This window comes from Hylobates moloch, unplaced genomic scaffold, assembly GCF_009828535.3.
Source record: "Hylobates moloch isolate HMO894 unplaced genomic scaffold, HMol_V3 SCAFFOLD_4, whole genome shotgun sequence".
In the NCBI taxonomy this organism is placed as follows: Eukaryota; Metazoa; Chordata; class Mammalia; order Primates; family Hylobatidae; genus Hylobates; species Hylobates moloch.
The window spans coordinates 37,640,805-37,656,348 of record NW_026652279.1 but is presented as its reverse complement, the minus strand read 5'-3'; the positions used below and the strand labels follow the sequence as shown (position 1 = coordinate 37,656,348).

The following is a 15,544-nucleotide window of genomic DNA, read 5'->3' as shown; positions in this document are numbered from 1 at the left end:
TGAGAACAGCAGGAGAGAAGAGCATGGAGGTGATCAACAGTCAAACACTATATGCCAGTCAGTCTGTCTCCAGAAGGACTCGTGCCCTTGGAATGAGGGTTCAGTGTCTTTAATCATGTTACAGCAGCCAGATTATATGTGATTTAAGAGGGCAACAGGAAGAGGAGCAGAGGAGGGGAGGGTGACGGGGCCTGTGATTGTGATGATGTAATACTCATACTTTTGCAGGACAGGGGAAACACTGGGTCATTTTGAGGGGCGTGGTCTCCTCGGTGGAGGGGTGGGTATTCACCCTTGGTGCCTGTACCGTGCTTACAAGGTAGTGCCTGTGAGGTTGCCAGCTCGGGAAGGAAGTGATGTGGGTGCGATGGGGGAAGATAGTTGGTAAAGACACAAACATTCTCAGCCAGTTGGCAAACACTGGGAGCAGCAAGCTGGAGGCAAACAGATGTCAGTATTTAGCAAGATGTTAGGACATTTTGGAAGCAAGAAAGCCCTTCTTTCAGCCCACTTCCAGGAGGGATTGGTAATTTTCTTCCTCACTTGAACTTTGTCAGCTACTTAACATAATTCAAACACACTGTAGCTATATTTGGCAGATGGTCAACTTCTCTGGGGAGCTTAAATCACGGGCACCATCAGGTCAATTCAACAAGCATGTCTCAAGGGTGTTCCATATGTAAAGCACTGACTTTGGCTAGTAGGGATCAAAAAGGCTGGGCCAGCCCTTTAGGAGATGTGGTTCTGAATGTGTGTTGCTTTCCAGTTAGTTTGGTTATCAAGTGAGCTACTGAGAAGCAATCAGGGAATTTTGTTTTAAGTAAACAAATACACACTTTAGTGCCACTAACAAGACAGAGAAGGTGATTTTAGACAACTGTTAGAATTCAGTTAATTTTGACCAACATTTGTCAAATGATTGAGGTTTGATAGGCCCCATGTTAAGGACTGAGAATACAGAAATAAGTAAGATGGCTTTGGCCTCAAAAAGTTCAGAGTCTAGCAGGGGAGACAACCAAGAAGACATAATTACAGCTTATCCTACACATCCTGCAATGGGGTCACCACTGGATGCTAAGGAAGCATAAACCAGAGGGAGTGAGCTCAGGAGGTGATTCTGATTAAGCCTTAAAGAACAAGTAGGAGTTTAAACTGCCGAGAGACTAAAAAAAAAGTAAATGAGATGATGTGATTCCTCTGTGGAAGCCATTTAGAGGCAGGACATGTGGTTTTGGTTTGTAGAGGTCTGCTGGGGACTTTCAGGACTTTTAGCTCCTGAAGAGCAGGCAGGGCAGCCTTGATGACATCTTCTCTATACTCTTCTTCCACTTCTCTCTTCCTTGTTTTTCTTTGTTACTCAAAGAGGTCTGAAGCAATAAGGAAAGCAACAGTAACTAAGGCCCGTTGCCCTTGCTGACCTCCCACGGCACACACTGCCCACCCAGAGTTGAGGAGGAAATCTAAAGGTTTTTGAGAGGGTTCCCAAAGACACCATCTGGCCATTGTACGAGCAGATTGTCGGGGCACTGAGGAAGAGAATGTGGTATGTCTGTTAGGACAGCTTTTTGGTTTGGGGTTGAGAATCTCAAAGGTAGCCCTCTGCATCTGGAATGGCCCAGCCTTGCTTTTCTTTCCAACTTGATACCCCTTGAGCTACACACACACTGTTTCCAGAACAAGAGTATTCAGACAAAGACAAGGACAAAATGTTGACCCCTCAAAATTTCCTCCCCTCTTGGTGAGACTTCTCACCCCAGGATGACCCCCCAATCCCTGTCTTTGGGAGCTTTCCCTCCGTTCCCCCTTCCCTGAGTAGGTGACAATGGACATAAGCAGTGCTGTGTCCTGTGTGTGTTGTTTACTTGTGTCTCTCACATGGTCTTGGCTACAGTGGGGCAGGAGCTACATTGGGAAGGTGGGTCTTTTCCACTCAGGAAAGACTGCTTTGTACTAGATTTATACCAGGATTGAGTGGAAGGAGTTCTGGAGTAAGAGAGAAGGTTTCTTATTTTCAAAGACTAAGAAGGAAAAGCATAGCAGGAGCATACATTATCGTGATGATAGGGCTGGGTGCTGATGTGGCTTCAGCAGCAGCATATGAGCCAACACTGCAACAATTTTAGCAAGATGAGCCCGGCCCTGTGCAAGGAGGATGTGTGAATTCAGAAGGGTTACATATTTTGGGGATGAAGTGAGGGAAATTTGAATATAGGATGGTTATTAGATGATATTAAGAATTATTAATTAATTTTGTTAGCTGTGGTCATGGTATTGTAGCTGAGTGCCCTCACATTTAAGAGATTCATATTGTAATATTTATGGGTGAAATGTCAGGATGTCTGTAATTCACTTCAAAATAATTCAGCAAAAGTGATGAAGCAAATATGGCAATAAGCTAATAATTGTTAAATCTAGGTTATGGTGACTAGTTATACTATTCTTTCTACTTTTCCATATAACTAAAACATTCCTTAGTTAAAAAAAAAAAAAAAAAAAAAGAGTACAGGCTCTGAAGCCAGACTGCATGGGCCCAAATCCTGGCATGTGGTTTTAACCTGTGTGCCATTTTCTCCTCTTTAAAATGAGATGAGATAATAAAGGTTCCTACTGCACAGGGTTGTGTGAAGATGGAATTGTATAACACATGGAATGCTTAGATCAGTATCTAGTCCATAAATTCTCAACAACTGTTTTATTATTATTACTAAAAAGAAACCACCTCAAGAAGTTGAGATTTCAAGCTCAGACTGGTGCTGAGAGAGAACATAACTTTTCTGGAAGCCAGTCAGAGACATCCAACTCAGCTCACCTTCCAGTTTTGGTAAGTTTGGTGGGAGCAGGAGTAGAGCTGGGCTTGATGGGGATCCAGGATCCCTGATGACACCCTTTTCCCTGGGAGGGTGGCCTGAGTGTTGTCAGGGAGAGGGGCAGCAGGTCATCTCCCAGAAGAGATACTGAGTCATCAGGCTAGGTGGAAGAGCATATTAGACAATGACGTGAACATTGTGTTGTGTTGTTCATCTATGTTCAGAAATGAGAGTTCTAGCCATTATGATTTTTTTTTTCTTTCTATGTTGCACAGGAAATTTTGCAGGTAGTGATGAAGAGGGGTGTGGAGAAAAGAAAACTCAGCTTCTGTCTGGAAATTCCGCTGTACCAGAGAGAATCCTGAATGTGTGGAGTTGCATAGTATAGAGATTTTCAGAGTGAATCAATTGTTCAAAGATGACACTAGGGTGAAAATGGGTTCATTAGATGTACCAGACAGGGCTTTAGCAGGAAACAGATGGCCCAGCCATGTTGGGTAACCTGAGGAAGGTTTAATGAAAGGACTCTTTACAAAGGTGTGGGGAGGGATTTAGATTTGAAGGAGTGAGGGAAGCGAGTGGTTACCAGAATGTGTGAAAGAGCAACCTCAAAAGGAGATGTGACCTGGGTAAGGGACATAGCAAGCTCATGGCCACCCATGACAATGTCGGGAATAGGGAACACCGCTTCACTCTCCTTGCTTCTTCTGATCTCCTGCCACAGCTTTTCAAAGGCTGAGCTCAGCAGAATACCAGAGGGCGAGGGAGCCTTCATATGGTCCATCTAGGTCAGCCTTGGGCACTCAGCCAGCTGGAGAAGGACAGAGGGTGTGCCTGGAACAGGTGGAGAGTGATGGAAGGGCAAACAGGAGCCCTTGGTGGACTAGGAAAATATGAGGCTTTTAGGAGACACAATTTTCTCCAACCTCACTTTCAGTTAGTTTCCCAGTACTAATATGTGAGCTAGGTGATCTCCATACTCTAGCTACATAAGCTCCAGTATCTTTACACAAGCTCCACTTTCTAAGGATGCAGTGTTAGCTGCAGTGCAGACTGGAGCAGACTTCAAATCCCCAAATAGGAGATCCAGAAGGCTCCAGAAGAGACATTAGAGATAATTTAGTCTATTTGCCTCATTCCTTCAGATAAGAAAACAGTTCCCAGGAGGCAAAGTGATTAGTCCACAACTTCTTCATGGCAGAGCCAGAAAGGAGATGCTCATATCCAGGGTCTCAGTAAAATGATATTTTCTGAGGCCCTAATCCTACTCTGACCTCAGATATGATATTAGCACTTATCCTCTCTTCTTACATCCCTGACCTTGACTGTTTTTTCCTATCCCACCCCACCCACCCCTGTTGCGATGGAGAATTACCCTAATGCAATGGTGGCCTTTAAGTATGCTCTACACATAGTTGGTACCCAAACCAGAGGTCATGGAACTGGAAGCTCACAGCCAAATTAGGATGCTCAGATCACATGGTTTATTAGATCAATTTAAAGCACACAGCAAAAAACAAAAAACCACCAAAACCACCCCCAACAAACAAAAAAAAAACCACAAGACAAAAGATAAGGGATAGGTCTGTGCACTTAGGATAGGGTAGAAATGGGGAGAAGGATCACATCCATGACTTCTGGGTGACATATCAGAGTCTATGTCCTGTGTATCTCTCTGCCATGTCAGCCTTTCTCGCTGATGATGTGTTTATGGAAACCAGAATTGAGAAGTGAGCAGGAGGGCAAAGCAGGTAGGAGGTGCCTGTTCACAACACACACTCACTTTTTCAGAGAGGCTCTGGGGCAGCTATGCTGGCCAGGGGAGCCACTCACCAGTTATCCTAATGAACTGCTCTGGGTTCTGGGTGCATGGCTTGGGCAGAGGACTGGTGAGGCCTGACTAGGATGTGAAGTCTCCTGATGTACTGCACATGTGTCCTGAGGCCCTACGCCATAGCTCAGCTGGTTGGCAGTGGCCTTGAGGAGGTCAAACCATGGGTCTGATTGCTGTGGGGCCCAGCTAGACTTACACAGAGAAACAAATGGCTTCTACTCCATAGGCAGTGCCTCCTTTAACCCTGAGTGGCTAGTCTGAAAATCTCATCATTGAGGGGGCAGGATGACAAAGTTTGGATAACTTAACCAAATCCCAGTTCTAGGATCTAGATCCCAATTCCAGAAGTTGGGGCTAGGGATATGGTTTTCTTTCTGGGAGGAAACCACCCACCTCCATCTGTTGAACTCAGTATACTTGTCTGGGCCCTTGTCAGCCTCTACTTGGTGTAACCTGCCTTTCCATGGGTAGCATCCTCTGTGACATCCTGTGAGGTTGCAGCATGTGAGCATCCAGACCGCTTTGTGAAATTAGAACTAAAACCAAAAAGTCTGGTTGGCCCAGTGACACCGATGACAGTCCCACATCCATCTATATTTCAAGTTCCTGGGAGGCTTCTTTTTTGCTGAGTGTGCTATAGAGTGAGATTTAATCTTTAGAGTTCATCTAGCAGCACCTCTGTTTCCACCTGACATACTCAATATCTGTGCTTAGGCCAGAGACACAAATAAGAGGCAGCTAGTGCAAAACCCCCTTCCCCATCTGCCTTCATCATAGATGAACATCAAGGCCTCTGCCCTGCCATGTCTGGAGATGATAGAGAAGCCTGGTAGATTTTAAATATTTATTGATTTACACCCTTTCCCCAGCAGTTGAATAATGCTTATTGACAGAAGCACTGGGGACATATCATTTTTACAAAAAGAAAAAAAATATCATGGAGCTTGGAGGAGTTGGGGAGGGGTAAAGAGGAGCCCTCACTGAGTGATGGTCTCAGGAAGGAACAATGTGACATTTTCCACTGGATGCATGAGGTAGCAATGTGATTTGTGATGTGAAAAGGGCCTCCAGGCCCTGGCAGTGCCTGCATTGAGACTGAAGACCGAGGATGTAAAGTGGGTGTCTGACCTCCTGCTTTGGTCTGTCTGGATGTTGAAGCATGAAAAACAGCAAGGACAATAATCATTAGTAACCATACCTAGTATTTATTGAATACCCTCCACACATTTGGTATAAAATCAAGCATTTTCACAAATATCTCATTAATCTTTAAAATGACCTTTTTGGGTCCTATTTTTAAGATAAACAGACTCAGAGGGGCTAGGAACTTGCCTAAAGTCACACAGCTATTAAGTGGCAGAGCTAAGACTTGAACCAATTAGTCTATTTGTCTATTTCTATAGTCCACATTCTTTCTATTGGATCACCCTGGGGGGAAAAGAATTCATGGAAACCTAGCAGGAGGAGGAGGAAGAGGAGGAAATACTGAGGAAACATGATTAAGATGTCTGAGAGACTGGGGATCTCCCAGAGCTGAGTCGACACATGTCCCTCTATGTCGTGCACAGCCCAGGGTCAGTGCTAGAGAGAATCACATGAAATCTGCTGCTCCCTTTCACTTTAGCAGGGAACAGGGCATGCTTGAGAAAGGCAGGCAGGTTGGATTTTTAGGTGTATAGGACAAAAGTAGAAAATCAAACAATGTAAACTGTAGTAAAGTAAGAGGGTCCTTCATTGTGCAATGGGGAACGATTGAGTATTTTTGAGTGAGGGAATTATATGGTAGGACTGCTTTTCTTTAGCAAAATTAATTTTTTAGCAGTGTTTAGAGTGGATTTCAGAGTGGACTAGGGTAAGTGCTATAAAGGAGTAGATACCACATGCAGCTGAAGCTCAGAGGAAAGGGAGGTCAGCTTTGCCTGGGGGAGTTAGGGAATGGTTTGTAGAACATTTGATCTAGGCCTGGAAGGATGAATTTGGTGAGTCAGTGAGTGGGGCGACCAAGATATTTCTGGAGAAGAGACTACTGGAGAGCCTCTCTCATCAGGCTGCTGTGCAAATGGGCTTGACTAGCAGGCATGTATTTAGATACCATCTTGCTTTGAAAGGGATTTACAACAGCTTAAAAAAATGTACCACAACAAGATAAAATGAATAAAAATAAGGAGGTGATGAAATAGAAGCAGAGGAAAAATTAAGGTAGGAAAAATGAGATGAAGATAGGATTACAGTTAGTACAGTTAGCTGGATTTGATCCCTATATTCTGGGGACTTGCTCTCTAACGCTTATGGACAGAGACAACTGTTAAAGACAGCGTGTGTGGAGTAAAGGCAGAGACTGTGAAGTGGTAATGGCTGAAAAACTTGCAGTCTTGAAAGTCTCTGCTCTGAGTACCAAGCTCAGTGATCCGTGGTGAGAGGTCCAGGAAGCATCCACATACATACTTACCAGGTCCTTGCAGAACCTGCTGGCATTCTTTCTTTACTGAGAACATACCATACTGAATCTAGATCCCAAGACTTTGTTCCTGCTGGAACCTTTACTTGAATGTTCTTTGCATCCTAGCCATGGTCTTTATGAGGCTGTAGCATGTCCCACTACCTGTGGGGAAGAGATCTTCTATGACATCACCCTGTTTCCATCTCTGATCTCTCTGAACACATTCCATGACTTGTCATCACAAACCCCCTTTCATTATTGCTGTTTCACATGGTAGGTGTTTGCTACCCAGCTAGACAGACGTTAAGCTCCTGTAGGAAAGCTGGGAACTTGTTTCCTAAGTCTCAGTGCCTATCCCAGTGTTGTTTATAAAATAGCGGCTATGTAAATGTAAGCTTGGCCTTCCCTTCCTCTGGCATTTGCCTTGTGTGTCAATTTCAGTGGATCCTCAGCCCAGTCAGGAGGTCTTGGTTTTAGGACGCCTCTGTCATTGTTGTGGGCCTGTCCCTTCTCCTTTCTAGGTCTCAGTTTTGCCACCTATAAAAAGAGAGGATTTCACTGAATGACTGTTAAAGTCCCTTTCACATGTATATTTGTGTGATTGAAATTGCCTTAATTAGGGATAGTTTCTGCCTTGTCTTGCTCCCTTCCTCTATCTTTTTTTTTGTGTGTGGGCTGATGTCTGTCATTGAAAGGTTTCTATTCATGTTTACACCTCATGTTTAAAACTTAGCATTTCTATGTGGAAGGTGATCAGGAAAGGGAGAGAGGCAGCCATGTGCCTGATTAGATGACATGGGGGGCATGGTGTACATGCCTGCCTAGGTGTGCTGGGATGCTTGGTGATTTGAACCCAGTCAGGTGTTACCTGGTGGGTGACTTCTATAATGGTGTCATCCCATCCCTTGCAGGTATAAGTTTGCTGGAAATTCATTGACTAAGCACTTTCCAAATGCAATCTCTATTTCTCCCAACAACTCTGAAAGGAAGTAGTTACTCCCGTTTATAGCTGTGAAAACATACCCAGAGAGCTTAAGTGATTTGCCAGAAATGTTCAAAACGAAGATCTCAGCTAAGGCTGTCTGGCTCCAAAGCTTGGGTTCTTTTCATCAACTCAACCCAAAAGAGGAGAGCCGAAGATATCTTAGTCTATCTGTGCTTCTGTAACAAAATACCTGGTACTTGATAATTTATAAAGAACAGAAATGTATTGCTCATAGTTCTGGAGGCTGGGAAGTCCAAGATCAAGGAGCTGGCAGGTTTGTTGTAAGGATTCAGTCTCTGCTTCCAAGATGGCACCTTGAATACTGTGTCCTCTTTTATAAGGGCCTAATCTCAGTCATGATGAGGGGAGAAGCCCTCATAATTTAGTCACTTCTTGAAGACCCCACCTCTTAATACCATCACATTGGCCATTAAGTTTCAACGTCTGAATTTTGGAGGGGATACATCTGAACCATAGCTCTCTTCATCGACATTGCCTTGCCCCTCAATTAAACCCAGAGAAAGAGAGCAGAAGATGTCCATGTCACAACTATGTAGGAAGGTGAGAATTCCCCAAATGGCAAAGTGTCTCCTCTGTTAGAATTTCCCTTAGGCACATCAGTTCTTGAGTCAGAGAGATTCCTAAAAGACCTTTTGAAGATCTCTTCTAGCCTAGGGAGTCTGAGACTTGAGGAATAAGTTGTATTTCTATGCCAGTTTTCAAGTTTTTTCTTCTAAGGACTAAAGCTGGATGTTCTTCCATGGGCTGTTGACACCAGGGAAGAAAAAGAGGATATTGGGCCAGATAAATGTAGTGGGAGAGGAGCTATTCCTTTTTAAGTAGTGGATATCAGTTTTCTAAATACAATCGTGAACATATTACACTTCCTTCTGCAAGTCCTTGTAAAGGCAGCAGCTCAGTGCATTCTTATTCCTGGACTTGTTCTGTTCCGATCTGCTCCCTGTATCTGCTCTCTGTGTCTCTGTTCCTCTGTCTATCTCTCTCCCTCTTTCCAACCAACACTTGAAAGTGGTCTCTTCCTGTTAATAAAGCAGATATCTGCAGTTTCACCTGATAAGTCAATCAATGCCATTGATGAGGTGGTTACTGCAAATGAATTCCTGTTTTACTTGTGAAATAACCTTGAAATAAAAGAGAAGATGGGGATCCTGGCCCAGGGGAATTTAGCCCATAGAGGTTTCCTGGACGTAACAGTGAAGCCCATCCTCCCATACCCCCAGGAACCTGGAAATACTAGAAATGAAGCTGCCTCTGAGAGTTCAATTAGGTCCATCCATGTATCCCTCATGGATGTGATCTACCATCTGTAGCTATGGACCAGGAGGTGTTTTGCAAATATGTGAAGCAAAAGACTCCATCAGTGTGACCTGGAAATAATCTCAGGTATATTGGCTGAAATGCAATTGTAATTTAGTAATATAAAACCTAATTAATTGCTCTGAGTGCAATTTGGAGAAAGATTGTATAGAAGGTGCTGGCCAGCCAGGGCACTTCTGAAAGGCAAGTTGAAGCAGAAGCTGGTGGTGCCCATTCAGACTCTGGCTGCCCACCAGGGCCCTTTGGTTCTCCAACAGGACCAGCACTATTCTTGCTAGTCCATCCCATCATGGCCTGCTGATGTTGAACCATGGCTTGTTCTGCAGACTTCCCAAGCCTTGATTACATGTTCATCATGCAATGTTCCGATGATGGCTTGGCATCCCCAGTGCATCAGCCTACAGTGATTATACTGAACTGAGCACTCCAGGGTCCTGTGGCAGTTGTGTTTCATTGTTACTTTTGGCACTCAAGATATAGAGTTTCTGGCTTATACATCAGCCTTGTGAGCTTGGTTAATACGAATCTTCACCCAATGATAGATCTGCTCTCAAAGTACTGATCCAGTTTAGTTTCAGCGTACACACCCTTTACCTTGTGGGTTAATCAAGAACAATGTCATCTGTGGAGCCTCTTGGAAGCAGTAAATGGCCCACTCCTTTTAAAATTGCAGGCATGCTGCCTTTTCCATGCAAACTTTACCCAAGAACAGGCAGCAATGACATTGACACATAGGAAGGACTTCACAATTTGTTAAGCAATATATAGACAAGCCTAAGAAAATACTGTGCAAAAAGATACTATAGGGACAACTGAGAGCCACAGAGCTGCAGAACAGAGAACAGAGAACTAGCATCAGTCACCCCCATTTTTTTTAAGTAGCCTTTTAAAAGCTGCATTTAGACAGGAGAAAATATAAAAAAGGAATAAATCTTCTGTTTAGGAATATGTTAGTACTAGCTAATATCAGTGGATTTCTTATTATGCACTAGCTACTATATCAAGCTCTTTAAAATAAACATTACCACAATTGATCCCCAGAATTGCCCTTTTAAGTAGATAAACACTATTTTACCTGTTTGGCAAATGAGGATATTGATCTCTGAGTTCCCTCAACTCATAATTAGGAGTGCCAGGATTTGAACCTATGGACATAGTTACTATAATTTATTGGAATAGGCTTTTGCAGGTGACACAACATAGAAGTATTTTGTCTCTGATTTCTCCGTCAAGGCCTTGATCTCAAGCCCAGAATGGTGTAGTAAGTTTCAAGGTCTCATCATGCTATAGGATGACTGAGGGGAGAAGTTCTGTTGCCTGAAGTTTTGAAGGAATGAATGGACTTGGATAGCAGAAATAGAGCAAAGAAAGTGTTGCAATGCCTCTTACCAGGTTGGAGGTAGTAGGAGAAGCAGAATAGATGGATGGGATAGGTTACAAGGGAACAGTGGGGCTAGGCAGGGGGTGCTGAGCTTACTCAGGTTTGCATTTCGACAGTCAGCTCCCTGCTATATGCCCAAGAGAGAGATGCAGTAACAAAAATAGAAGGAATGGGTAAATCCAATCATACTCTATTGTTTGTTTTAGAATTCTCAGTTCATAGCTTCAGAATGACTTTTCTATGAATGTGTGCCCTGAATTTCTAAATCTGTAATTCCATGCATTGAATGGGCACTGTCACGAAGAAGGAAGGGCAGGGCCATGGCAGGCCTGACTGGTCAGGGTTTAACCAAATGCAGTGGACAATCTCTTTGATAGTCTAGTCAGAAGCATTTTCTGTGAGTTAAATCTGCATTTGTTGCTGTTTTCCAGGCATATGTAAGTTTTGGAGCCCACAATCACAAGGTCCAGAGAATGGAGCCCAGAATTTATCTTATCTGGAGAGGAGACTAAGGAACTGTTATGAAGTAGATAGATCCCTCACACTGAAACTCAGTCACCTCTTCTACATCAACTCTTAGAACCTGGAAAGACTGTCCTATCATTTCTCTTGAACAGTGTTTCTTTCTCCTGCCTGGAAAAGTGTAGATCCATAGTGTACCTCACGTTAGCTCCCTCCTACAGATTATAAGAATGTTATATAAGTTCTAGTGTCATGATGGCTTATGAACCCCACTTTTAAAATTTCTTTAATTTGGAGACATGTCAGTGTATTTTTTCATTTTGTTTCTGGCCTCCAAGTAGTTTACTGAAAAACCGTTTTTCCTGTTGCATTGTTATTCAATTTTAAAAAGCTTTTTACTATAGTATCTTGGAAATTTTATGTAAATTAAATTTATGTAAATGGACAGATTTTCATTAGTTCACATTCATATTTACTCTCTGAAAAACTATTACAAACAAGCTTTCCTTTCATAAGAGCCATACTGTCTTTTTCTTTGATAGATCGTGCTTGCTTGCATGCTCAGTAGTCCTATTCTTAAGCTATGTCCTGCCTACTTTCCTGGTATGAAAATTAGAATTCTCCCTGGATCCTTTCATATGAATGGAGGCTACTTGGGCACTCTGCCAGTTCTAGAGCATGAGTGACTTTCTAATCAGAGGTTACACATTTTGGGCAGCCTCGCCACAATTTCACCCTTGAATTCCTTTAGGACTCCCAGGTGGGTGCCATATGGTTCTGGTGATTTCTTTACACTTCATTTGTCAGTCAGGTTCTCATGCCCTCACTGCAGTTTCAACCCTGACCTCGCTCCTATCCATCAAGGAGGGCAAGTTGGGAAGGATTTTCATTCTTGAGGACACCACTTGTACTAAGAGTATCATCAACTGGTTCCACTGATTTGGCCCCATTGGAACAAAATAACCTTTGGGATTGACCTTGGCATTGGCATCTCTCAGGTTTATTTTTGGCCTGATTATTTTCCTGGTTGTTGTTCCATTTTTATGAGCCATTTCTTTCTCCAGGTTCTCTGTGAAATCTCTATCTGGTCATGCAGGGATGTTTGCTTTCTTGAGGGTCTGCTATTTTAGGCGCTGGCCTCCCCTCGTCTATCCTGGAATTCTAATGCTGTGTTTAAAAACAATAGACTGTGACTTTATAAACTTTTCCTTTTGACCTCCCCTTAATAATCTCACTCTCTTTCTCTGAAATGTGGCATTCAGGTTTGGGGTGCAGCTTGAGGCAGGAGCAGGACAAGCTGTAGAGAGGGAGTATTGTGCATTCTTACCAAGAGGCCCTTTGGCAATGCAGATGCAGAGCATGCTGTCTGAGACAGGGCAAACTCTGTTTCTGAGGCTTGTGCTCTCAGTCAGGATCTGCACCAAGGATGGCCCAAGGTTGCCAGCCTTGTGAGTGTACCCCTGTCTCTGCAGTGTGGCCTATGTGCAGGCTTCCTTCCATACCCCTTCTCGCATACTGGCCTGACATGCTTCCTGTGATGAGGCCAGAATCTCTGCAGGACAGACTAAGAGAATGGGCTGAAGTGGCACCAGGAGAAACTAATTTTGTTGGAAAGTTTCTAAGGAGCCCAATTGGGAAGCTCAAGGAGAAGGTGAAACCTCTCTGGAGATATTTAGAATATCTATCTGTGTGAGCAGGAGATGCAGACCCAAGGGAAGCAAGGAAAGCTGGGGTGGGGGGATAGGAAGGGAGTTCCTGAAGCTTCTAGGCTGAAGCTTCTGCTGATCAGGATCATTTCTCCACTCCAGCAGCAAGTGCCTGACCAGAGTTGTTAAGCTAATTGTTAAATTAGAGTGGCTGGGGAAGCAAATTGCTTCATGATGGGGCTTCTCTGACTGTGTCCAAGACTGATGTCATCTGGCCTTGTGCCTTGTTGAGGGTGTGGTGTGGGGCGGTGGGCAGGCCTGACACACGTGTTAATGAACCTTCATCTGCTGTAGCAAGCCCTTGCTCCTCGGAGGAGCCTGCATCTTCCACTGAGGGAAAATCACTCCCAACTCCTCTGTGCTTCTGTTTAATGTCTCCAATTCCTGAATCTTGCAATGATGATATTTTAGATCGTTTTCTCTAGAGGTTGTGAACTCAGTTCCCTACAGGGGCCAGACCATTAGCGTAAAAGATCATAATGACCCATGTATAGATGATGAGTGGCAGCAATCAGGGACAGTAGGCGTGGTGGGGACTGTGGCAAACTGGAGGGTGGTGTCCCAGCAGCCACTCAGCCCCAGCTGATTGATGCCATGTAGGAATGTGGGCTCCATGTTGCCAGACCTTCCTGCTTCAAGAACAGCAGCAAATATGCACTTTCTTTGTGAAATGGCCCAGTTTTTAAATGTTGAAACTAATTAAAAGACATTGTGTTGGTCAGAGTCCATTTACAAGATGAGTTTGTCCTGTGTGCCCCTAGTTTGCAGCTTCTGATTCTGGTTCAAACTGCTCGGTTTACAGATTAGGAAACAGATCCAGAGAAGTTAAGCTTCTGGTCCAAGGTTACAGGGAGTCAGTGAAAGAGTCAGAATAAACCTGTGGCCTCTAACTCCTGTCTGCTGCTATTCCACTTCTTGGTGCTGGTTTGGGACCAGACGTTGTCTGTGCTGGGTCAGGCTGGCCAGAGGAGAGTAGACCTGGGTGGACATGGTTGTGTGATGTCTCATGTCACGTTATTATCCCTCTGCTTTTGTGAGTTGCTGAGCTCAGATGCCCCAAATGGGTGGGAAGGCTCAGGGAATTCAGGAAGCTTTTGCAGGTAGCAGCAATGCTTAGGGAGAGGAAGAGAGTGGGGAGGATTTAGGCTGCCCCCTGGTTTGGGGCTCCTGAGGACTTAAGGCTGCTGTACTCCCACCCATTCATTCCTACTCTTTCCCATGGCATGCACATATGCAGGGCCACTTCCAAATCCGCATCCTTCCAGTCATTCAGGTGCATAGCTTGGGATCATCCTTGATTGTCCCCACTCTTCCTCTGGAATTCCTCAGCTCTGAATCCCCTTGTCAGTCCTACCGCCACTCTCCAGTTCAGAAGTTTAATGATACAACATTGGGACTATTGCAATAGGCTTCAAACCTGACTCCCAATCTATTCTCCCCATTACTGTCTGATACGTCTTCCCAAGCACAATCTTTGAACCTTGGCATGCTCCTGCTCAAAGTAGCTCCCATTGGGTAAAGTAGCAACTCCTTAACTTGGCATCCCAGGCTCCAAAACACCACAGCGTTGCTGCCATGGTCATAAGGCTGGCCTGGGTGTGCATCCCAGCTCTGCCACTTATCAACTGTGACATCATGGGCAATTTTCTTGACTTCTGTGAACCTGTTTGCTTCTTTGTGATAGGGGTTTTTACATAGAATTGTTTCAAAGAATAAATGAGATAATGAATGTAAAGCAGTTAGCCTGGCATATACTGACTACTCAAAGGTATTATTCAAGGATCTCTAGGCTCTGGCCCCAGTATTACCTGTCCCATAGGCTTAGCTCCAGTGACTTGAACTACTTGGTGATCTCTGTGCCTTTGCTCCTGTTTTTCCATCCTCTAATATTCATCTTTTTGTGGTGCTCCTTTATATATTTTGTGCCATAGGTATTTGTGTACTTGTCTTGACTTCCTTACTCAACTGTATGTTGTTTGAGGGCAGGACCTGGGTTTGACTCATTCTGTACTATACCCAGCATACGAGACACAAAGTGTTTGTGGAATGGATATTTACCTCAGTGAAACAGCTGCCTAGACTTGGGTTCCATATGAATTAGTTAATTGATAATGTGTTTATTTATAATAGCCTCATGGATATTTATTGGGTCCTACTGTGTTTAGGGGCTCAGTGGCAAAAGCATCAGGTACAGTCTAGGCCCTGTCGTGTAATGGGGAAACAGGCTGGTAGAGTGGCCATAATGCATGTGGTAAGGATGGTGACAGGGCAGGTACAGGGCTGTGGTTGGGGAGGTACAGGGCTGTGATGGGAGACACTGAGGAGGATATGGGAGCACACAGCAGGTACAACAAACATAGTCCTAACATCTCGAGGGCTTGCTGGAAGAAGAGGTCTTTCACCTGAGACTAGAAAGATGAGTAGAACCTTGACTCAGGTATATAGTAAAATTGCTTTAAGTCTCAGTTTAAAAAATCTTGTGTTATTTGCATTTACTCACAAGCACTTACAAAAATACTTCCTTAGTACTAGGTTTTCTGAAGTGATCTCTCACTCTCAACTAAGGCAGTTGTTAACATTTGAAGGTTTCT

General features: G+C 44.0%; 1 protein-coding gene and 1 long non-coding RNA gene across 13 annotated transcripts in view; one reads left to right on the top strand and one right to left on the bottom strand.

The window, feature by feature from the left end:
* Window positions 1-15,544, top strand: part of KALRN (kalirin RhoGEF kinase) — a 695,573-nt gene that overhangs the window by 29,514 nt on the left and 650,515 nt on the right. The gene's annotated exons all lie outside the window — the stretch shown is intronic.
* Window positions 920-7,455, bottom strand: LOC131383230 (uncharacterized). Its single transcript, XR_009213098.1, has 3 exons — window positions 7,091-7,455; window positions 2,810-2,967; window positions 920-1,367 (listed from the first exon to the last, which is right to left on the bottom strand). It is a non-coding gene; the product is annotated as an uncharacterized LOC131383230 (long non-coding RNA).